Below are 24,639 nucleotides of genomic sequence, written 5' to 3'. Positions count from 1 at the left end.
CAAGTGGCGCATCCAGGTCTCCCCCCGTGATGGGAGAGGTTAGCAAGACATCTGCTCCTCCAAGAAACAAGGAACCTTGTATGAAGCCTCTGAAGTCCTCGCTCGTCCCGCAATGTTGTCTGCCTGAGCCCACCGAGCAGAATGGTGAAGAAGCATCCCATATCCACAGCACCATCACTGCGACAATGAAAGTGGTGAATGACATTACGAGTATTTTAGATAATAAGCAGAGTTGTGCAGCTCTGTTTATTGACCTTTCCAAAGCGTTTGACACCGTTGATCATCGCATCTTAAAGCAGAGGCTACTCAGTATAGGCATATCCAGCCATGCAGTGGGGTGGTTTGTGAACTACCTCTCTGAAAGGTCCCAATGTGTTCACTTTGATGGGCTGTCTTCTGAGTGGTTAAACATTTCTAATGGTGTACCACAAGGTTCTGTTTTAGGACCACTTTTATTCTCCATATATATTAACAGTGTAGGTGATAATGTGGATGAAGCTACTTTACATTTTTATGCGGATGATACTGTGATGTATTGTGCAGGTCCCTCCATTAAAGAGGCTGTTGTTAAATTACAAGCTGTTTTTAACACTATTCAGACTCAGCTCTCTGAACTAAAGCTTCTTTTAAATGTGGATAAAACCAAGGTAATGCTCTTTTCAAAAGCTAAAAAGACTCCAGAGCCTGTTTTAGATATTGTAACTACGCAAGGAACAAAACTTGAAGTTGTTGCCTGTTACAAATACCTTGGTATCTGGCTTGATGATTGTCTCTCTTTTAAACTTCATGTCAATAACCTGCTAAAAAAACTGAGGGTTAGGCTAGGTTTCTTTTTCAGAAACAAGTCCTGTTTCTCGCTTGAGGCCAGGAAAAGGCTAGTCACTGTGACCTTTTTACCTGTGCTGGACTATGGGGATTTGTTGTATATGAATGCACCTGCCAATTACCTGAGCAAATTGGATGCTGCGTATCACAGTGCTCTGAGATTTGTCACAAATTGTAAAGCGCTTACTCATCACTGTACACTGTATACCAAGGCAGGTTTACCATCTCTCTCTGTACGGAGGCTCAGTCACTGGTACACTTTTATCTATAAAGCTTTGTTGGGTAAACTCCCGTATTATATCTGCTCGCTGATAACACAGAGAGTTGCAAGCAGCTATTGTCTGAGGTCACATGATGTGGTCTTGTTAGATGTGCCAAGAGCAAGGACTGTCTCAGGTAAGACAGCTTTTATGTGCGCAGCTCCACTTGCTTGGAACAATATTCAGCAAGAATTGAAACTGAGCAATCTCATTCCTCTGCATGTTTTTAAAGCTAGGGTAAATGAAATGCTTGCTGATACAATGGGCACTTGTAAATGTCTATAACTATGTATCCTGTAAATATAATGTATAATGTCCTTTATTGTTTTATGTTTCATGTGGAACCTATATGCTGCAGGTCTCCCTTGAAAAAGAGATCTATGATCTCAATGGGACCAATCTGGTTAAATAAAGGTTTGAAATGAAATGAAAATCCTCAGATAGTTGAAGATTAGAATCCTCTCATCTCGAACGACCTCGTGCCTCCTTGCCCGTGGCTGGGGGTGCCCTCTGCAGCTGGAGAGTGTGACCCTCTATCTCTGACCCTTGGCCTTCAGAGCTGTCCTAGTTATTGGGTTAACACTTGATAGGGATGTTTTCCTGAGTACAGACAACTCAAAGTAATGGATTAGCACATTATCATTTAATTACAAAAATAGGATAAGCCCCTCAGAATTATTTGGGAGCCTTCCTGACACATGCACATGCATAAATGTAAGGTTTGTGTTAGTCCTTTAACATGCAATAATCATATACTCATCAGTCAAAAGTAGAGAAATTTTATTGTAATTTAAAGGTGAGCTAGTCCCTATGGATATCACCCCTTATCAATTATTCTAAATGTTATATTAATTCACCATTTGATAAAATATTAGTTTATCAGAAATATATATATTTGTTCTCTTCCATAAAACAGGTTTGAGTAATAAATGTTCCAATATAAAATCAATTACTCAATATAATTGACTCTTCCCTCCCTTTTCTTACATATGTCACATATGAAATAATAACTATTTAAGCATGGTGTAGTTTATAATCTATTACTCGAGAAGACTCAGTATCACCTGTGTGCCGTTTGCAACAAAAAAACAATTGTGAGAAACATATATTATGCAGGAAATGTATACCTTTGTTGAAAAACAAAGCATCTCTGATTTGGGAGGAAAAGCTTCATCCCCCCCTAACATCTGAGTTATTACTGATGGCATAGCATGAATGGAATTGGGTGTCTGAGGGTGTTATTACTGAGAAATGTCCAACAAATTCAAAACCTTACATTTGAAAACAGGTTTGCTTTCCTCCACTTAAGGTGACGTTATCATTGGAAACAATAAAAGCTAATTGTTTTGATGTAGAATCTATCAATTGAATCGTTAGAGCAGAACAGAATGGTCGTATTGTAGCTTGAGTACCGTGCATCCTTTAGTTTTACCAGGTGCAAACATGGTCCATATAATGTGAATACATGTAGAACTAAGAGGCCCCTGACATTAGGCCTATTTTAAAAATAGTAGGGGATTTTAACAGCCTGCCAACGTTACAGGCATCCTCTGCATATCAGTATGAATAGCCTTAAAAACAATCCACTCTGCGGTACGAGAGTCATATTTCTGAACCAAATGCCCTAAGTTAAGCCGTTATTCCCATCTGACTGACCCAAGCGTTTGGTGCTGGTGTGACCGGAAGGCTTCCAGGTGTTCAAAGCAGATGTCAAGCTTTCAGTTCATGGCTTGGTGGGGGGAGTGGCCCATGTGAGACAGTATCAACGGCTGTAATGTTCAGTTTGAGGAGCATTGTCTCTGGGAGCAGGGAATGGTGTCCATTCTCAGACCAGACCATTAATGTAATTTTATGTAGAGCAGCCATAGCATCTCTGTGACTGCACTCAGCCGGACGGTAGCAGGGTAGAACTGGGTGACTCTTGAAGCCGTTCAAGGCCATAGACCAAATGGAACCACGTACCAACAAAAGGGACACAAGGTCATCAATGTCTCTCTTTACCATTGAGTGGGGGAAAAAATGTGGAGCACTAATTCATCATGTGTGTTAATCTAAATAATTACTTATGGGTTGAAATCAAATTAACATTAACATTAGAACTAAAGTCAGTCAAAATTGGACTTGCACGGATCAGAATCTAATCAATACACCATTTTCCCAGCTCTGTAATGAAAAGGATAACAAGATTAGGTACATTACAGGAGTGTTTAAAAACACCCAAACATGCACACTTATCTTATTCTAGTAGAGATTAGAGGAGACGGTCTAATGTATCTATATATCAAAACACTTGCACATTAATTAAATACATTTGACATTTAGCTCGAGCTGGGTTCAATACTTTTCTTTATGGTATTTAAAATTGGGCTTGAGTAGAACCCCTGGATTTGGCTTGCAACACAAAGTGATACTGATCTCTGTTGGACTTAGAAGTGTCATGATTCAAAGTGTGGGCCTGTAAAAGAGGCCCTTGGAAAACAACATCTATTTTTTAACTGTAATTTTTTAACTATAATTACTTAAGAGATTGCAACATTGTACTTTTTAAAGAATTGCTCAATTGATTTAACACATTTTATTATGCACACAATAAAATATTGATCCTGGCTTAACCAGCGACCTTTACTCTGTCGTTCATAAGCTAGGTTTCAGAAAACTTTCAGTAGTTTAACAACTATTTAAATTTTTAGTAATGTCTATGGAGACCAATTGGTTGACCTAAAAAAACAGATTTTGCAACCCTGATCTCCTCAGGCATGTCTCTGAGGGTCTTAAAGCAATATAATCTTCTTTTCTTCTTACACCTACAGCGCACACCCTGAACAGTGTGCTTCTTGTTTACATTTTCTTCTGCACACTGAGAGCCAGGACATTAAAACACTCTTTTGCTATTTATTTTCATTTTGCAGCACATTTATACGACCAGAATTTTGCTTTACATCTTTATATTATTTATTTTTCTCAAGTCATTTACTTTTGGTGAGATAACTAACGTTTAGTTCATTTTACCCTGGCTATGGACTGATTCATTATTAGTTGTTACAAAACATTCACAAGACGGCGGGACAAACCAATATAGACCCCCCATACAAACAATCAAACAAACAAAACATGAACTCCAAATAAACACCAGCGAGACAGCAAAACTCAATCCAGCTCAATTTAGTCCGAATTATGAGGTCTTTCAGAGGGAGTAGGGATTTATCTCTAGTGGGGCGCCTTGACTCGCGCGTTCCACCCTTGTACAAGTGCTAAGATCGTGCCCGAAGACCGTCCAAAAGCAAAAACTAGCTTATCCTCTTGCGACACCACTAGTTAGTGGCGCTATGATCCCCCGACCGGGAGAACATATACTTTTTTCCTCTACCCTTTCTCTCCAAAAACAGCCCAGTTAACTGTAGTCCGTACAACCAGCCGAAACACTTGCCATCGAGTTCACCTCAAGATGAAACACAGTCTGCTCTATGCTTGCTTGCCACTTCCCACCTGTGATCAATTAGCCTATCATTTTATGTATGCGCCCCGGACCGGCACCAGTTCCTCTAGCCATGAACCGTGGCGCATCGGGTGATGCACGCATCTCGCGCTGCCCCGGCCTTGCCAGCAATGTAGAAGACGGTCACAACAACGAGTGCTTTTAGACCATCCCTGTTTTTTTTAACAGAGATGGTGGTGGTGTGAGTTAAAGATATAGACAGAAACTGTGACTTTCTTCCTCTCAGCCTGCACTGCTCCAGCCCCACAAACACGGGGAAGTTTTACACACACTCCCAAGGCTGCAGCTGGAGCCGTGTTTTGCAGAGAGGCGATAGCAGTATTATATCTCTGGCTAATTATTTTCAACTGCTCTGTTTGGCTGCTAAAATCCTCAGAATTTGGCGATTTGTCCAATACAAATCTTTTACATTGCTTTCAATTCACACAGAAGCTCCACTTCACTGATGCCTTTCTTTAAGGTTTTCTGAACATTAGCTGTGCATGCTTGTATGGCACATACGTCCCGAGCAGCACACACAGAGAAAATCAGCCAGGACAAAATTCCCCAGACACTGATTCCCTGGGTTTACTATCTCCAAATTATCATCAACCAAAAACGAAACGCAGCTGCTCAGTTTCACAGGTAATTTTAGGATACCGTCAATCACAGATTCTGGTAAGGCAATGTCCAAATGTAGATTTGAAAATCACACTTACCAGCTCTGAAGATTTGTTGGCATCCTGCCGACAACCCCAAATTGTAATGGAAACTTCTGTGTAACAATGCAGTGGGAGTCACCGACTCAGGAAGGAGACAGGGTAGAGCAGGAGCTTCGATGTCAAACACTGGAGGTTTATTTGGAGTTACGGCCGGAGAGATTCACATCACAAATCACAGCAGTCACGGTGAGACTGCACGGGTGGTTGCCACGTCAATTCTGGAGAACTTCTCTCTCGGTAGCCCATTTAACTGGTTTCACAGAGAGTAATCAACATATATTTAGATAAGATAGTTTAACCAGTTGGGCACACTGAGTCACTTGCATCCGTCACTTATGGCCTCGAAGATGTCATACCTTGGAGTCCACAGACAACAAAGAAGGAAGTGTCACAGTGCACCCACAACAACAGACCATCTGTGACCTAGTGTTGACCGGTCACAGAATGGGAACAATAACATTATGGCTCAAGCAGCCTATGTCCTTAAAGGAGATAAACAGATGTCAGAGTTGGTCCTGTATGTCATATCTAGGAGTCTAGGTCAATAATTTCCCTAACATATTTATGTGTGTGTGTGTGTGTGTGTGTACAAATGAATTAATATAAAGTGTATATATGTGAGTGTGTGTATATGAATGAATACATCTGTGTGTATACATGAATAAATACATGTGTGAGTACATATAAGTGTGTGTTTATATATATATATAGTTTATAAATGAATACATGTGTATATATATATATATATATATATATATAAAAAAGTATCATTAAATAATGCTGTCAGATAAATGAAGTACACAGTAATAGTCAAGGTTATATTCAATATTCTGCACTTACACCAGCTGATAAGATATTTAAAATGTCTTTTGTTGGTCTTGAAAACGACATTTGAGGATGCACACAGGCTATGTATAGATGATAAAACACCAGTAATATAATATCAGGACTCTTCGATACTTTCAGTCAACAAATCCTTTGGAAAGACAAAAATACAACTATTCAATATCCTGCTTTACCGCGACCGCTATAACTGCCGAAGAAGAAGTCTATGACGCTATCGCGTAGAGCTACGTCGATCCTTGCGTAATCTAGAAGTAGGCGTGGTTAAATCTAAACTGGGTTGGGTTTTCTCCGCAGGGTGGCTTGTGTCTCCCTTAGGGATAAGGTGAGATGTTCATCCGGGAGGGACTCGGAGTTGAACCGCTCCTCCTTCGCGTCGAAAGGAGCCCAGTTGAGGTGGTTCGGGCACCTAGTTGGGATGCCACCTTGGAGCCTCCCTAGGGAGGTGTTCCAGGCACGTCCAGCTGGGAAGAGAGTGAGACCAAGGGGTAGACCTAGGACCAGGTGGAGGGATTATATTTCTTTGCTGCCTGGGAGCGCCTTGGGATCCCCCAGTCAGAGCTGGTTGATGTGGCCCGGGAATAGAACGTTTGGGGCTCTCTGCTGGAACTGCTACCCCCACGACCCGACCACGGATAAGCGGGAGAAGATGGATGGATGCTGCATTATTAAAATGTATTATGCTTAAAGGAAGTCCAATTTTAAGAGGGGCACAATAGGCTACATGTTGAGTGTTTATGAAAACCATAAATATACCTGAGCAGTTGAACAAGTGTAGCACTGATGGTTTGAACACAGATCCGCTGTCAGTTATTGGCTGAAATGGAAGCCTGACACCATGTGGCCATCGCTGCATGTGTGAAAGGCTGCCATTTGTTGCTTTGTACAGTAGGCTACACCCCCTTGATGAGAGACTGTAAGAAATGATCGGGGAATCCCTCCGGAGTGGAGTCATGATGACTGGATCTGAATTATGTTTTCGTATTTGGTGGTTTGTGTCCCAGCGGTCGATCAGCTGTGCGCAGCGTCTCCACTGCAGCAACTCTATATCCACCAGTTAAAGGAAATACAACTAATGTGTTGTGTTATATTAGCTGTACAAATGTTACCATTGTTTACCAGTGTTGCCAGGGGCACAAGAATATCCTCCACTGGAGGGTGGGTGCTGCTGTGAATAAGGCCGAATATGGAAGCCGATGAGCGGACGATAAAGCACCGCAAAATACACCACCTTTAAGTGTTGCCAGGGGCACGAGAATATCCTCCACTGGAGGGTGGGTGCTGCTGTGAATAAGGTCGAATATGGAAGCCGATGAGCGGACGATAAAGCATCGCAAAATACACCACCTTTAAGTGTTGCCAGGGGCACGAGAATATCCTCCACTGGAGGGTGGGTGCTGCTGTGAATAAGGCCGAATATGGAAGCCGATGAGCGGACGATAAAGCACCGCAAAATACACCACCTTTAAGTGTTGCCAGGGGCACGAGAATATCCTCCACTGGAGGGTGGGTGCTGCTGCTGTGAATAAGGCAGAATATGGAAGTCGATGAGCGGACGATAAAGCACCGCAAAATACACCACCTTTAAGTGTTGCCAGGGGCACGAGAATATCCTCCACTGGAGGGTGGGTGCTGCTGCTGTGAATAAGGCCGAATATAGAAGCCGATGAGCGGACGATAAAGCACCGCAAAATACACCTCTTTTCTGAGTCACCAGGGGCATGAAGTTCTGGAGGGTGTGAACATCTGGGTTTAGTCCGTTGGGGAGTGCTTAATTCCGGGGGTCTGGGGTCTCATGTTATGGAAGTATGGATAATTTTCGGAATTCTCGAAAAACGGCTAAGTGCCAACGGAGGAGGGGGTCAAGTCTTCGGCGCTTCGGGATGAAGCCCCGGAGACTTTTGCACTCCCCCGTTGCAATTTACAACGGAGAGGGGAAACGAGACCTCCCTTCCTCCGTCCAAAAAATTCATTAATCTTTTCCAAGCTACCATCTGCACGAAATCGGAACCCCGGTTTTTGAGAGCACTTAGAAAAAAACGAGCTATTTTCACATGATGGGGAAATCATGGAGGAATGTATCCGCCTCATGAGCACTTTGGATCGGATACAATGGTTGCCTGGAGGACCCCAGTCATGGTTCTCACAAAACGTTAAGTTTTCGAACTGGTCTCTGGAGGAATTCAAGGGGAGTTGTCACGGAATAACGAGACACTATTTTCGGATACAATGGTTGCCTGGAGGACCCCAGTCATGGTTCTCACAAAACGTTAAGTTTTCGAACTGGTCTCTGGAGGAATTCAAGGGGAGTTGTCACGGAATAACCTGAAGCCTGGCTCCCGAGCAGGGCGTTCTCCCCGGCAACCCGCCAGCAGATGAAAACACCCACCCCTCCGCCTCTCCACCTCTTCCGAGGGACGAGGGAACCGCGTGGGGGGGTCTGCTGGAGGCTACTGCCGGGTGCTCCGTCCTGCGCTTCACCGGGACCCGGCTCGAACACTCGGAACTCTGACTCCAGCGCAGTGTGGCGGCCTCGCCCTGGTCGTCCACCGTGTGCCCTCCGGGTACCTGACTCCCCTGCCTCCTCCGGGGGCAGGTGCGAGGGGTTCAATGCCTCCATCCCCCTGGGACGGAGCGCCCGGAGGGTACTGTTATCCCCACGTTGTCGTACCCGAAACTGTCGGGTATCCTTTGGGAGAACCAGACTCTGGAGGAACGTGAGGGGAGTTGTCAGGGGACTCTACCCACAATTTGATGCACTATTTTCGGATACTTTTTTTGACTTTCATGCATCTTTCCATGGATGAATTATTGTATTTATTTTTAACTTTTTGGTCAATTTCATCCAGTTTTGGCCCCCGCCTTGCCTGGATGATAAGACCAAGAGATGACAGGGATCTCTGCCCGCCTAACGAGTGCCTAAATGGGACACCGCACGATGATGCAAATGAAAACAAACACTGATTTGAAAATGAGCTGAGTGCACCTTTCTTGAGTATTTTCACGCTTCCTTCTTTTTCACCCACGCTTCTATACCTTCTACTGGTGACATTTCCCGGTACCGAAATGCTCAAGAATACAGGTCGGATGGCGGTCCGTTGTCCGATCTGTAATAGTTCCTACCGCGCCCTGAGCAAGCACCTGCAGAGGCACCATAGTGTGCGCAACTTGGTTGAAAGAAAAATTCTGCTGTTGTTGGCCAACGGACGGACAAACATTAGGCTCCATCCCTGTACCATTGCAGGATGCAAGTACCGCGGCACAAGGCTGGATCGCCACTTGGACAGAGACCATGTTGAGCTGTCCCGGGAGGAAGTTGCAGCAGAGGATAAAACACAAGCGACAGAGGATGGATCAGCGGGCCGGGGACATGCCCGTGTTCGATGGGGAGGAACGAGAGCGGGTCATTCTAAAGAAACGACACCGAACAGAGTCGACACCAACGAGGCTGTCCAAGTCGAAAGGTCCCTCCTGCAGCAAGTCTCCCATTCCCGCCTGCAGCAAGTCTCCCATTCCCGCCTGCAGCAAGTCCCCCACTGGCTCTCACACACATTCATCCAGCTCCTCAGAACCTGCATCCATGCATACCGAGGCCTCGTCAACCTCCCCTCCCATACATTCCCCCTGGTTCCGCGGCAGGGTCCGGGGGAATATAATGCGGGACATCACATTCCCACGGATCATGGGTAAGTGTGTTGAATATGTCACAAATGCAGTTTCTGTAACACACCATGTGTTGTCATTAAAGTACTGTTTTATGTTTCACAGACGAGTATCTGCAAGGATACCGGGAGCATTATGTAGGTATCGACCCAACAGTGAGGCTCCAAGAAAACACAGTCTCCAAACTAAGCAGAGTGAAGTCGTTCCTAAGTTTCATGGCTCACGGTTTCAATCGCCTGTCTGACTGGCTCTTTTTGAGGGATCTGAAGAGGATACGCGGGTGGTCCCGGAGCCTGATAAAGTCAAGCCTTCAGGTCACGACCTCCGACTTCTATATCAAAAATATATCACACTTTCTCAAGTACATGGCCGACACACCGTGCAAGGGGAGCAGGCTCAGCCAAAACGACATGATTTTAACCAAACGGGAAGTAGTTGCCATCCTGAAGTCCCTGAAGAGAAAAGTACTTATCCACCAGATGCAAGTGAAGCGTGACAAGATGGAAGGTCTGCCGAGCCATAACGACATCATGACATGCTTGACTTCGACCAACACTCGCATCCCTCAGCTCCTGGATGTGATGGCCAGCAATCCGACTACCGCAACCCGGATATTCCTCTATGGGTACATGACCCTCCATTGGAGCTGTATTTACGGCCACCGTCCGGGGGTCTACTCCAACATGACCAACGCCGAGGTCCGAAAGCCGGATACAACTGGCACTGCCTTCGGCTACCTCATCCATGTGAGTGCTATTAAGCAATGTATTTATTCTGGCAGTTATATGCATGATTGATATTGTATTGACACTCTCTACCTCTGTCATAACAGGTAAGCAACCACAAGACGGCCAACGCGTTCGGGGAAGCGCAGCTGTACCTCACCGTAGAAGAATTTGGATGGATGAAGAGGTGGCTGGAAATCAAGGGTACGCTGACCTGCACCCAGAGCCGCTACTTCCTATACACAGCGGGGAAGAACCCGTCCAGGAACCTTGCCTACTCCCTGAGGTTGGCATGGGCTGATGTGGGGCTACACGGTCCCATTAACTTCACCGACCTCCGTACAGTCCACGCCGATAATGCGAAGAGGTTTCAGGACAAAGGCAACCGCCAAAGAGTGAGTTATTTCATGTGTCACAACACTGCAACTGCAGACAAATTTTACGCGAAGAATCCTTCTTTGAAGGAGGCTGCGGACATACGGCTGCTCTTCACAGAGTCACTGCAAGCAGCAGCGGCGGCATCGACAGCAGCAGCAGCGGGACATGAAGACACTTTGGCGGGTATTGACATCGACAGTGACAGCTCTGGAGAGGAGCACAGCCCCGCTCCCTACCAAGACTCCCTACCAAGACTCAGCGATGCCGAGACGTCAGATGAAGAATTCTCCAAAAATGTCAACGCTTGGAGAGCGAAGAGGGACCAGTCACTGGCCGAACACAGCCCCTCAGACATGGGTGAAGAGAGGGTGCCATACTCTGCACCAACTTCACCCACTGTTGCCAGTGATCAACTTGTAAATATGCAATGTTTTGTTGTACTCAGTCCCCTTGTAAATACTTTATATCCTGTGTGAATGTATTTATTACTGTAAATATTACTGTAAATAAAGTTTGTTAAAATTACTTACTTTGTCTTCTGTTTTTAAAGCCCAATATGGGTTTTTTTCCCTTTAATATCCCCAGGGGCACGATATTCTGGTTCTGGTGGTAGCATGGAGGTGTTTAGTCCGAGTGAGGAGTGCTCAAGTGTGGGATGATTTGTAAGGTAGAAGAGGGTAAAAAAAGTTAAAGTGTGAACCTCCAGCAGGGCAGGTGATGCTGTGAAGAAGGCCGAATATGGATGCCGATGGGCGGACGATAAAGCACCGCAAAATACACCCCCCTTTAAGATTCCCAGGGGCACGAGATTCTTGACGGTGTGATCATCTGGGTTTAGTCCATGGGGGAGTGCTTAAGTTCGGGGGCCCGGGGACCCAAGGTGCGCGAGGTTCTGGAAGTACGCATGTCAGGGAGGGATCCTGGAGCTCCTTAGTCCGTGTTTTGGGGGTCTTGGAGCGGCCCCAACGAGGTGACTTTGTCGGTGTATTTCATGGAAGTCTGAAATAGCCTGTTTGCTCAAGGCAGGGAGAGATGCTGGGGCTGCTGCGTCCGTGTTTTGGGGGTCTTGGAGCGGCCACAGAGAGGTGCTTTTCCCCGGTGTATTTCATGGAAGTCTGAAATAGCCTGTTTGCTCATGTCAGGGAGAGATGCTGGGGCTGCTGCGTCCGTGTTTTGGGGGTCTTGGAGCGGCCCCTAAGAGGTGGCTTTGTCGGTGTCCGTAATGGAAGTGTGAACTAGCCTACTTGCTCAAGGCAGGGAGGGATCCTGTGGGTTCTGCAGGGGTCCCCGGGCCTGCCTGTGAGCCTGTCTCCCCCTCTCCAGCACCTGCGAGCTCTCCGGGGTCCTGGAGAGGCATTTTCAGGCTTCTCTCTGCACCCTTTTCCCCCTACAAAAATGACTTTTAAATGGATACTTTTGGATGTAAATGGTTCACTGTGTCACGGCTATGGGTCTCTGAAACAATCAGGCACTTAGGGGCTGCAGGAACACTTTAGCCACCTTGTAAACACCCTTTCCTGGGTAAAACAATCCATTTATTTCCGCCTGCTTTCCATCAGCACCCGCCAGTCATTTCAAACGGTTTCAAATGGTTTTTCACTTTTACAAACAGCTTTCTGCCCTGGAAATGATTTCTAATCATTATTACCGTCATGGAGGAGCTGCAGGGACACTTTACCCGCCTTTTAAACACTTTTTCCTGGGTAAACAATCAATTTATTTCCGCCTGCTTTCCATCAGCACCCGCCAGTCATTTCAAACGGTTTCAAATCGTTTTTTCACTTTTAAAAACAGCTTTCTGCCCTGGAAATTATATCTAATCATTATTACCGTCATGGAGGAGCTGCAGGAACACTTTACCCGCCTTCTAAACACTTATTCCTGGCTAAAACAATTAATTTATTTCCGCCAGGGTCACAGCCTGCTGCTGCTGCGGCGGCTGCTGCTGCTGCTGTTGCGGCGGCTGCTGCTGCTGCTGCTGCTGCTGCTACTGCTGCTCTCCCTCCCTATATTCACAGCAATCTTAGCCAGCTTTCACACACTAATTCCTGGGTAATAACGCCATGTACATCTCCCTGGATGAAATGGACATATCCTCCCTATATTCACAGCAATCTTACCCAGCCTTCACACACTAATTCCTGGGTAAGAAAGCCCTGTACATCTCCCTGGATGAAATGGCCATATCTTCCCTAAATTCACATCAATCTTACCCAGCTTTCACACACTAATTCCTGGGTAATAAAGCCACGTGCACCCTGTATTCACATCGATTTTACCCATGTTTCACACACTAATTCCTGGGTAAGAAAGCCACCCTGTACGCGTCGTCAAATGTGGATGAAATGGACAGATTCCTGTACATTTCATGCACTTTTAATGGGAGTCGTAATATAAGTGTGAAATAGCCTGTTTAATCCGATTTTGAGCACTCTTTTCCCCGCATAAACTAGTTTAAATCACCGTTAAACACTTATTTGCAATGTCTATTTAATGGACTTCCCGCTATGCATTAAAGTCCGTGATCTGGACACACTACCCTGTACACTTGGCGGACCGCGGCCGGTAGTAAATGTCCACCCAGTGTACCCACCAGTCCCTAGAGTATGGTAGTATATAAAACCATGCTCGTACAACCTATCGAAATGCAAAACCGCATCATTTATTAGAAAACATTTCACAACATTAACACAACATATTCGAGGTGGTTTTAAATAACATATTTATATATCATATTTATTTATTTCTCCAAGTTATGTTTTTGTGTGCACTGAGGAGTCTCAAACAGGCGTTTGTTTAATCATTTTAAGATTGGCTTTAATCAATGTTTGAAAATGAATTCTTCATATATGATAAATGAGAGGTAACATTTTATTTATGGTATTATTTCCACATATTTCTCTCCATTCTTCCTTCTGCCAACGGTGTCGCAGTTTCTCGTCTCTTCCGTTTTTGTGCTTAGTGCGTACGCATGGGTTAGAGTTTGCGTGGAGGACTGCACATTTTCCCGTCAAGTTAGTATTTTATAAATCGCAAACATTGCGTAGAAACTGGCGTACACCATTTTTTGAGTGTATATCCCTTTATAAATGAGGCCCCAGGAGAGGTCGCTGTAACTGTAAGAAGAACCTATTTTCGAAACAATTGTCAAAGTGGTTCGATGTTTCATTCAAAGCTTCATTTGCCCATCGAGCAGTGTCTAAAGCTAGCTTAGCTGCTAGCAAACCACACCTGCTAACCAACACAAGCTAAAGTGAAGCACTTGCTTTGTGTATATCCTGGCCAAACAGGCAATACCTTCTGCTGACAGCGAGACCAGATTTTATAAGTGAGTTTTTTTAAAAGACCAATCGAGTGTTACAGCCACAGGTGTAGCTCATTAGCAACAATCATGTCTCAACAGGTTGCAGCTGATGAGGTTAGTGTTGCCCTTCAACCTCATGGGTGAAAAAAGAATATAAAAGCTGTTGTTGGAGGCAGTAGAAGAAAGGACTAGTTTGGCCAGGATATAACACTTAAGCAGGTGTTACACTTAAGCTTGTTTTGGTTAGCAAGTGTAGTTTGCTAGCAGCTAAGCTAGCTTTAGACACTGCAGACACATCAGTGGCTATGGCTTTTTGGTTTTGCATTGGGTACGTTTTTTTTATGGTCAAATATAGGCCTGGACCACACATTTTGTCGTATTTTTTATATTCATAGACATTCTGCTCTTGTTTCAGTGTCGCTTTACTTCTGTCTCTGTGGTCAAGAGCAGAGACTGCTGGCATTCCAGATGGTAAGTAAATAAACAACCCATTGACATGTATTAATGTTGTTCATATGTTGACCTAATCTTGTTTGTGCACATAGGAGTGCTTCGTATGGAGTGTCATGATCGTTACTTCATGATAGCTGTCGATCTCTCTTTCACTGGGGACGAACCTCACTTTGAGGCAGTTGGTAAGTTCTGGAAAACTTTATCGTGCTAGGCCAACACAGAATATTTTAGGAACTTCTTCCACATGAGCAGTGCCCGTTCATCAAGCATCTTGAATTGATTGAACCATCATTTTACCTTTTAGGAAAAACATGACCTTAATAGTTTATTATTCGTTGTTTACCAGTATACCTGTACTTTCAGGATGTTGGGAGTTAATATTGATATCATCGTTATCATTTTTATTTTTATTCCAGATGAGACCGGTGCGTACGCCATCACTCAGCAGTATGCGGCACAGTGTGGCTACAGTATCAATGTTCACCCTCTACCAGGCCATGTGGAGCTCCGGGCCTCTTACTTCAGCTGTCAAACTCAGAACAAAGTGTGTACAAATTGCATTGAAAATGTATTTTACTGTGCAGGCTAGGCATCCTGTAATTTTCTGCTTGATTTTTAGGATAATGAAATGTTCACATTCAACTTTAACCTAAATGTGACACAAGAAGGAAAGGAGGTGACTTATCCCTTGCAAGACAAGACCTGTTCTCCATCTGTCCCCTGGTCTCCCAGAGAGGTTACCTGTGAGACCAACTACATGGAGGTAAGCGGGTTTACATCTGAGGTTGTATATCTTATGGCGTATTTCAGATGGTGACTAATCATGACTTCTTTCCAGGTGTCTGTGAGGAGTGAAGTCACCTGTCCCTCTGGAACAAAGAAGGATGACTGGAATTCTCTCAAACCTGTAAGTTTAATTTCTTTCTGTGGAGAATTCCCTTTTTTTTTCTATCTCCGTTGTAAGGCTTAAGGGTCACCTAATATGCTAAATACACTTTTTCAGGGCTTTTTATAAAGTAAAAAGGTAAAAAGATTCTCTCTTTTTGTCCCGATCCATTTATATAAAACCTGTCTGAAAATGAGCTGATCAGATTTTGGCCACTTTATGATGTCATAACGATTTTTTGGCTTGTGTAACCAAGGTAATAGGCAACCAAGGTAACCCCCCCCCCCCCCCCCCCCCAGATTCAGTACTTTTGAAACGGGGCTGAAGCAGAGGGGATTATGGGATGCTGCAATGATCTGTTTGGTATTTCGAGCCTAACACTTCAGAGACATGTTTTGTCTGTATACTGAGACCTATAATATATTGATGTAAAACGGTATAATAGGGGACCATCAATCAATCAATCAATCAATCAATGTTTATTTATATATCACAAATGTTACATTTGTCTCAGTGGTCTTCACAGTGTGTACAGAATATCAGTATGACAATACGACACCCTCTGTCCTTAGACCCTCACATCGTACAAGGAAAAACTTCCAGAGAAAACCCAGTTTAAAGGGAAAAATGGGAGAAACCTCAGGGAGAGCAACAGAGGAGGGATCCCTCTCCCAGGACGGACAGACATGCAATAGATGCCGTGTGTAAATTGAAAAGATGATACATTTGCAACATAGGTAGTCCAAATGTTTGGAAATGCATGTGTGTATAATAGGAAGATGAATCCACAAGGATATCCATCCAGGACCGATGATCCAGGACTACAGCCACGACTCGCGATCCAGGGCTCGCGTTCCAGGACACAGGACCGCAGGATCATCCATGACTCCGGATCCCGGCGTATATAGACACCAAAAAGAAAGAAATTTGGGGAAGCTGGGTTAATCGTAACATGAGAGTACACAGGTATAGACAGAGAGAAGGAAGAAGTAAGATGTCCCCTGACAAACTAAGCCTATATCAGCAAAACTAGGGGCTAAATCTAATCAGCCCCAACTATAAGCTTTATCAAAAAGGAAGGTCTTAAGCGCACTCTTAAAAACGGATAGGGTGTCTTCCGCCCGAACACAAACTGGAAGCTGATTCCACAAATGTGGAGCTTGATAAGAAAAGGCTCGGACATCTGACAGGCTTTAACATCTCTATCCAGGCTCATAGGTCCACCACTTCAGACTGGCAGGTGATGTTTCAGACAGATGACGAGCAGTTGCCGCCAATAAACATCTCAGACGCTCGTAAGCAGGGATATGCGTTTCTCTTGACTGAAGGAAGGCTGGTATTTCGTGCTCCGTATGGACAACCAGAGTCATTCAGCACTGAGGTAAACCATTGGTTAATAATGCCTATTTTGTAAATCTGAGCATAAGAGTTTCTAATGTAGCGCTCTCTCCAGGTCAATGGTGTTCCAGTATAAACAGTACATGCAACTATATTCTCCAGACAAAGCTGGGTTGTCCTCATGGTTGACCTTGTGGCTGCTTGCTCCATGGGTCAGTATTTAAACACCTTCTTCTATTTTTGTATGCTGTGGATTATTTTCCACTTGCTGGAAAAGTAAAGCTATGAATCTGATGTACTCTTGACAGATGAAGGCTTGTATAATGAAAGCGGCTACATGCTGTGGGAGACTCCTGAGATGCTGTACCCAAATCTAGATGGCCAACAAATCAACGCTGGTCTCAAGGGTCAACTTGTTGCGCAGCCAGTTGCAGAGGAGAGGGGCTACATTGTGGGGAAGCAGAACAACACAATCCAGATCTGCATTCCCGAAAATGCTGAAGGACGATACAGGAAGGTCAGAAATCAAAAACCTAAGAGCATAGATACACACTGGGGTTTGTAGGCTAAATTAAAGTAAGCAGATGCATTCATGGTCTCAATAAAACTCATAGTTCTCAAAAGTTCAAGATCATCTTTTAATGTTGGATATTCCAGATACTCAAAAAAGAGAAAACATTTAACTCTTACTAACTGGATCCGAACAACATTTGTACTTTACTTTTCTTAAAAAACTATATGTATTTTCTTCAGAGTGCTGTGGAGGACGATCTGTACGAGTTTTATGTCTATCATCTCTACTTGGAACAAATCCTGGTGGATGAGGATCGTGTAGAAACCAGGATCCGCTCCCTCAGGACTTTGGCCACTCCCCTGCTGCCAAGCCCCATCTTCGCTGAAAACCAAACTGTTCTTGAAGAAAACATGTTTACGGTGTACCTCGGAGACGTCCCTGAAGATGTACAGTTGACTGCTGTTCATTTGAATGGACAAGAATTTACAGTGCCCTTAAGCGTAAGCAGTTTCATTATCACAAAAGTTGTTCATCCCAACAACACTCATGGCTACAAACTGAAGGTGCCTTTTGAAGACCCTGTCGTCCTGCAACAGGTAAGGTGTTTTTTTTAAGGGATAACTCAAGTTTTGCAGCTTGACATGAGCTCAGTCATAATGAATTGTATTATCTCTCCTAGTTCTCTAAAACAGATGCTCTTCATTATATACTCAACATCAACTACACACTGACAGTTTTGCCTGAAAAGGACCTTTATTACCACATGGAATCTGTTGTAGCATTGGTCACAGATGTCTGTAAGTCCATACCGTTAAAAGTCTTTTTTAATCCTCTTTTTGTAATGGCGGCTAGCAGATTAACAATTTTCTTGTAACAGCTCCTCCGCAATTTGATGCTGTCTGCACGGAGTCTGGCATCAGCTTCAAGCTGGACCACCGGCCTTTTGACTACCTGTGGGAGATCACTATCGACTCAGACCTGCTGACATCAGAGCTGGCAGACCAGCACGGCTACATCATAAGCAACGATAGCAACAGTCTGCTGCTCGAGGTGCCGCTCTTCTCTCGTGGCTACGAGTACAAGGTGAGATGAGACTGAGTGGCAGCAAATGCTCTTTATTTGACCGCTGTATTGATCAATGACTAAACTGCATATGTTTTTATAGAACGTATCCTTGAAGGGATTCTTTGGCACTTTTGAAATCATCATGCGGGATCTTGAATCATCAGAGGTCCAGGGATCGACTATCAAGACTTGTCCGTTCTCTACCACAGAACTCATTAGTAAGAACATGCGTCTTTTTATTTTAAGATCTGTAAGATTTAGCTGAATTGAGGATAACTCGATGGTCTTCTCTACAGTGTGTTCGACTGATGGGAGGATGACTGTGGTGGCTGACTTGGCTCTGGCCATCCCAAATGGAGGCAATCCTGCTAGAACCAACCTGAGAGACAAATACTGTGGCCCCAAAGAGACAGACGGCAGCAGGGCTCTGTTCTCTTTCTCTCTCAACAGCTGTGGAGCCACAGTCAAGGTACCGCTGCTATATCTTTATCTTTGACACTGGCAACAGAAGGAACGTCTGAATGTCGTAAACTAAATGTTTCACCGTTTGCATCTTTTGCCTACAGCTCAACAGTGAAAATGTGACCTATGAAAATGAGATTTTCTATAGCAAGAAGCTCCTCAGACCTAGCCAGGTTGTTTCTGATAATGCTAAGGAAAGGTAAGTATCCCTTTTTTCGTTTGTTTTAAAGGCAGAAATTGCTATCTGATGTGTGGGTGAATGTGCCTTTTCTTGCAGGGTGACAATGCAGTGTACCTATCCTCTCTCTGGTCTCCATCGACTCTTCTCAGTGCACAGATTTGAGTCCGATGCAGCTGGAATCGGCAGCCTCCTCCATACCACACATCCTGCAGCAGGTAAAGTAGTTTGTTCACTTTCTCAACGTGACCAGGTATTACTCCCCATATTCGATTTTAAGCATTTCTCTTTTTGAATGCCAGGTCTGCAGAGTCCCACAATCCAGCCCACTTCAGCTCTTACAACTACACTTGCTACAACCACACTTGCTGCCACAAGACGAGCTACAGGATCATACAAGCCTGCCCTCCACCCTCCTTCTCGCTATGTCAAAGTGACTAGGTTTCGGTATCCGACCAACACTAGGTTTCGATATCCGGCCAACGCTAATTATCGATATATCTGGCCAACGCTGAATAAAGGTGAGAGCTTTAACCCATACATATACAAATCTCCCATTTTAAGTGTAGTATCTCACAATTGTAATGTTTTCTGTTAACAGGAGTTCGACAATCCTTGCAGACAAAACTTAATGCTGCCCATATTTGAAGGAAGTATAATTTTTAAATTGATCATTTTAGAATTTAATAAAGCTGTTTTCTTAAAAATTCTGTCTTTGTCGCACATCTGTCAACGCCTCCTAAACAAATTATTTTTGAAAGATGATAAGTACGCCTTATTTTGACTAAACACTGTCATTTTGTTTTGCAAAATTTGACATACTATACTTGGTAGTGTTTCTCATATTTTCGTCATGTCGTTTTTTTTTTTTACACGTATATTGTCGTGTCCAGCCTTATTTCGACATACTATAATGAGCCTTATTTCGATGTTCGTTTTAATTTGTTCCGTAGTATACTGTACTACGCCTTATTTCGAAATTGTTATGACATACCTTGTCGTTTTTCTAATATTTTCAACATACTATGACTTTTTTGTTGCATATTTTTACATTGTATAGTATGTCAAATGGGTAGAAAATGACATTTCAGTATGTCTTTTGTTCATCAGGTGAACTGTAAGTATTAAGCTAAAACGGAACATTTAATTTTTGCTTCAGATTGAATTCTTGGAATTTTATTTTAATTCCTTAGCAGAGGATACATTTTACTCATTTCTAAATCAACCCTTGCGTTAAAAGTGTGTAGGACTATCTGGATTGTGTTAGGGAAATTATTGACCTAGACTCCTAGATATGACTTACAGGACCAACCCTGACGTCTGTTTATCTCCTTTAAGGACATAGGCTGCTTGAGCCATAATGTTATTGTTCCCATTCTGTGACCGGTCAACACTAGGTCACAGATGGTCTGTTGTGTGTGCACTGGGACACTCCCTTCTTTGTTGTTTGTGGACTCCAAGGTATGACATCTTCGAGGCCATAAGTGACGGCCGCAAGTGACTCAGTGTGCCCAACTGGTTAAACTATCTTATCTAAACATGTTGATTACTCTCTGTGAAACCAGTTAAATGGGCTAACGAGAGAGAGGTTCTCCAGAATTGACGTGGCAACCACCCGTGCAGTCAGACCGTGACTGCTGTGACTTGTGATGTGAATTCTCAGGCCGTAACTCCAAATAAATCTCCAGTGTTTGACATCGAAGCTCCTGCTCTACCGTGTCTCCTTCCTGAGTCGGTGACTCCCACTGCATTGCTACACAGAAGTTTCCATTACAATCTTCAGAGCTGGTAAGTGTGATTTTCAAATCTACATTTGGACATTGCCTTACCAGAATCTGTGATTGACGGTATCCTAAAAAATTACCTGTGAAACTGAGCAGCTGCGTTTCGTTTTTGGTTGATAAATTGGGAGCAAAATTCTGGTCGTATAAATGTGCGGCTAAAATAAATAGTGTGTTTTTATGTCCTGCCTCTCAGTGTGCAGAGGAAAATGTAAACCAGAAGCACACTGTTCAGGGTGTGCGCTGTCGGTGTAAGAAGAAAAGAAGATTATATTGTTTAAGAATCCATTCTTAAATGGTATTGCTGATATGTTAAGATATGTTTGTGTCCTTGTATAAACCCTGCGCCCCGAGACCCTCAGAGACCTGCCTGAGGAGATCATGGTTGCAAAATCTGTATTTGTAGGTCAATGTTGTATTTGTTTCATTGATTGTTTTTGAAACCTTTTGTGCTGTTGCTGCAAAATGGAAACTTTGTTGATTGTCTGTTCCAACTGGCCACTGGAATCGCATAATTAATATAAGTTGAAGTTCAATTACAGTTTTAAAAATAGTTTAACATTCTTTATTAAACTGCTTCAAATTATTTCTCGTATCAACCAATTGGTCTCCATAGACATTACTAAAAATGTAAATAGTTGTTCAACTACTGAAAGTTTTCTGAAACGAGCTTATGAACAACAGAGTAAAGGTCGCTGGTTAAGCCAGGATCAATATATTTGTTGAAGTTTTTTATTGTGTGCATAATAGAATGTGTTAAATTAATTGCGCAATACTTTAAAAAGTATAATGTTGCAATCTTTTTAAAATAAGTAATTACAGTTAAAAAATGTTGTTTTCCAAGGGCCTCTTTTACAGGCCCACACTTTGAATCATAACATTTCCAAGTCCAACAGAGATCAGTATCACTTTGTGTTGCAAGCCAAATCCAGGGGTTCTACTCAAGCCCAATTTTAAATACCATAAAGAAAAGTATTGAACCCAGCTCGAGCTAAATGTCAAATGTATTTAATTAATGTGCAAGTGTTTTGATTTATTTAAAATGTTCCAGTCTAGCTTCCTTCGAGTTTAGTGTAAACAACATATTGGTTCTCATAACATTCTCACTGCTGTGCTGCCCCAAATGTTTTAAACCTTGGGCAGACACACACACACACACACACACACACGCACTTTGGATGAGTTTTCACTTTATCCAAATTGTAAATTGTTGCCTTCTTTAAAGTTATTAGTAATTCAAGATTAATTATTAAATTAAATGTGGTACATAACATAGAATAAATAAAATAACTTTGACTTGATCATTTTGTTCACAACATTAGACCTTCTCCTCTAATCTCTACTAGAATAAGATAAGTGTGCATGTTTGGGTGTTTTTAAACACTCCTGTAATGTACCTAATCTTGTTATCCTTTTCATTACAGAGCTGGGAAAATGGTGTATTGCTTAGATTCTGATCCGTGCAAGTCCAATTTTGACTGACTTTAGTTCTAATGTTAATTTGATTTCAACCCATAGGTAATTATTTAGATTAACTCAACATTTCACATGATGGATTAGTGCTCCACATGTTTTTTCCCCCACTCATTTATTGTGCAATTAGGCCAATGGTAAAGAGATATATTGATGACCTTGTGTCCCTTTTGTTGGTACGTGGTTCCATTTGGTCTATGGCCTTGGACGGCTTCAAGAGTCACCCTGCTACCGTCCGGCTGAGTGCAGTCACAGAGATGCTATGGCTGCTCTACATGAAATGACATTAATGGTCTGGTCCGAGAATGGACACCATTCCCTCCTCCCAGAGACAATGCTCCTCAAACTGAACATTACAGCTGTTGATACTGTCTCACGTGGGCCACTCCCCCCACCAAGCATGAACTAAAAGCTTGACATCTGCTTTGAACACCTGGAAGCCTCCCGGTCACACCAGCACCAAACCCTTGGGTCAGTCAGATGGGACTAACGGCTTAATTTAGGACATTTGGTTCAGAAATATGACTCTCGTTACCGCAGAGTGGGTTGTTTTTAAGGCTATTCATACTGCTATGCAGAGGATGCCTGTAACGTTGGCAGGCTGTTAAAAGCCCCTACTATTTTAAAAATAGGCCTAATGTCAGGGGCCTCTTAGTTCTACATGTATTCACACTATATGGACCATGTTTGAACCTGGTAAAACTAAAGGATGCACGGTACTCAAGCTACAATACGACCATTCTGTTCTGCTCTAATGATTCAATTGATAGATTCTACATCAAAACAATTAGCTTGTATTGTTTCCAATGATAACGTCACCTTAAGTGGAGGAAAGCAAACCTGTTTTCAAATGTACGGTTTTGAATTTGTTTGACATTTCTCAGTAATGACACCCAATTCCATTCATGCTATGCTATGCCATCAGTAATAGCTCAGATGTTAGGGGGGGATGAAGCTTTTCCTCCCAAATCAGAGATGCTTTGTTTTTCAACAAAGGTATACATTTTCTGCATATGTTTCTCACAATTGTTTTTTGTTGCAAGCTGCACACGGGTGATACTGAGTCTTCTCGAGTAATAGATTATAAACTACAACATGCTTAAATAGTTATTATTACATATGTAAGAAAAGGGAGGGAAGAGTCAATTATATTGAGTAATTGATTTTATATTGGAACATTTATTACTCAAACCTGTTATGGAAGAGAAAAAATATATATATTTCTGATAAACTAATATTTTATCAAATGGTGAATTAATATAACATTTAGAATAATTGATAAGGGGTGATATCCACAGGGACTAGCTCACCTTTAACTTAAAATAACATTTCTCTACTTTGGACTGATGAGTATATGATTCTTGCATGTTAAAGGACTAACACAAACCTTACATGTATGCATGTGTCAGGAAGGCTCCCAAATAATTCTGAGGGGCCTATCCTATTTTTGTAATTAAATGATAATGTGCTAATCCATTACTTTGAGTTGTCTGTACTCAGGAAAACATCCCTATCAAGTGTTAACCCAATAACTAGGACAGCTCTGAAGGCCACGGGTCAGAGATAGAGGGTCACACTCTCCGGCTGCATAGGGCACCCCCAGCCACGGGCAAGGAGGCACGAGGGCGTTCGAGATGAGAGGATTCTAATCTTCAACTATCTGAGGAGATGGGATGCTTCTTCACCATTCTGCTCGGTGGGCTCAGGCAGACAACCCTGCGGGACGAGCGAGGACTTCAGAGGCTTCATACAAGGTTCCTTGTTTCTTGGAGGAGCAGATGTCTTGCTAACCTCTCCCATCACGGGGGAGACCTGGATGCGCCACTTGGAATACGCAGGGGCACTGCTCTCAAGCAGATAGCAGAAGGAATGCAGGCAGATGAGCCTCCGTTTCACTGGGGGGGATCAGCTACAGTGCTCACTGAAATGAGCCACACAAAAGCAGAGCAATTGGGGGGGTTTAAATATGGCGCTCTGATGAAGAAGAGTTTGAGACAATCAGCGCCTCAGTGCTAATCTACAGTATCAGGATGCCTTTACACACCACACACTATTTGTCATAAAGAGAGGAGGAGAACGAGTCAGAAAGACTGAAGGACACGTTCTTCCAGCTCCCGTACAAAGATGACCTTTGAATTGATTTTATATCTTGGATGTTTACAGATGTACAATTAATGACTGTCTTTATATTTCCAATGACCAGACATGTGTGGAATAGTGGTGATTAATATATTTTGCCGGATCAGATTACACTTTCGTACCAAACAAAATTAATTAACTAAATAATATTAATT

General features: G+C 43.2%; 1 pseudogene; it reads left to right on the top strand.

Moving 5' to 3' along the window:
- The window catches only part of LOC117463466 (uncharacterized), a 43,341-nt pseudogene extending 23,543 nt beyond the window's left edge, over window positions 1-19,798 (top strand).
- The last annotated feature ends 4,841 nt before the right edge of the window (window positions 19,799-24,639 follow it).

The sequence above is a fragment of the Pseudochaenichthys georgianus genome, chromosome 18 (genome assembly GCF_902827115.2).
Source record: "Pseudochaenichthys georgianus chromosome 18, fPseGeo1.2, whole genome shotgun sequence".
Taxonomy (NCBI): Eukaryota; Metazoa; Chordata; class Actinopteri; order Perciformes; family Channichthyidae; genus Pseudochaenichthys; species Pseudochaenichthys georgianus.
Note: the sequence above shows the minus strand (reverse complement) of the source record. Positions and strands in the feature narration are given on the sequence as shown.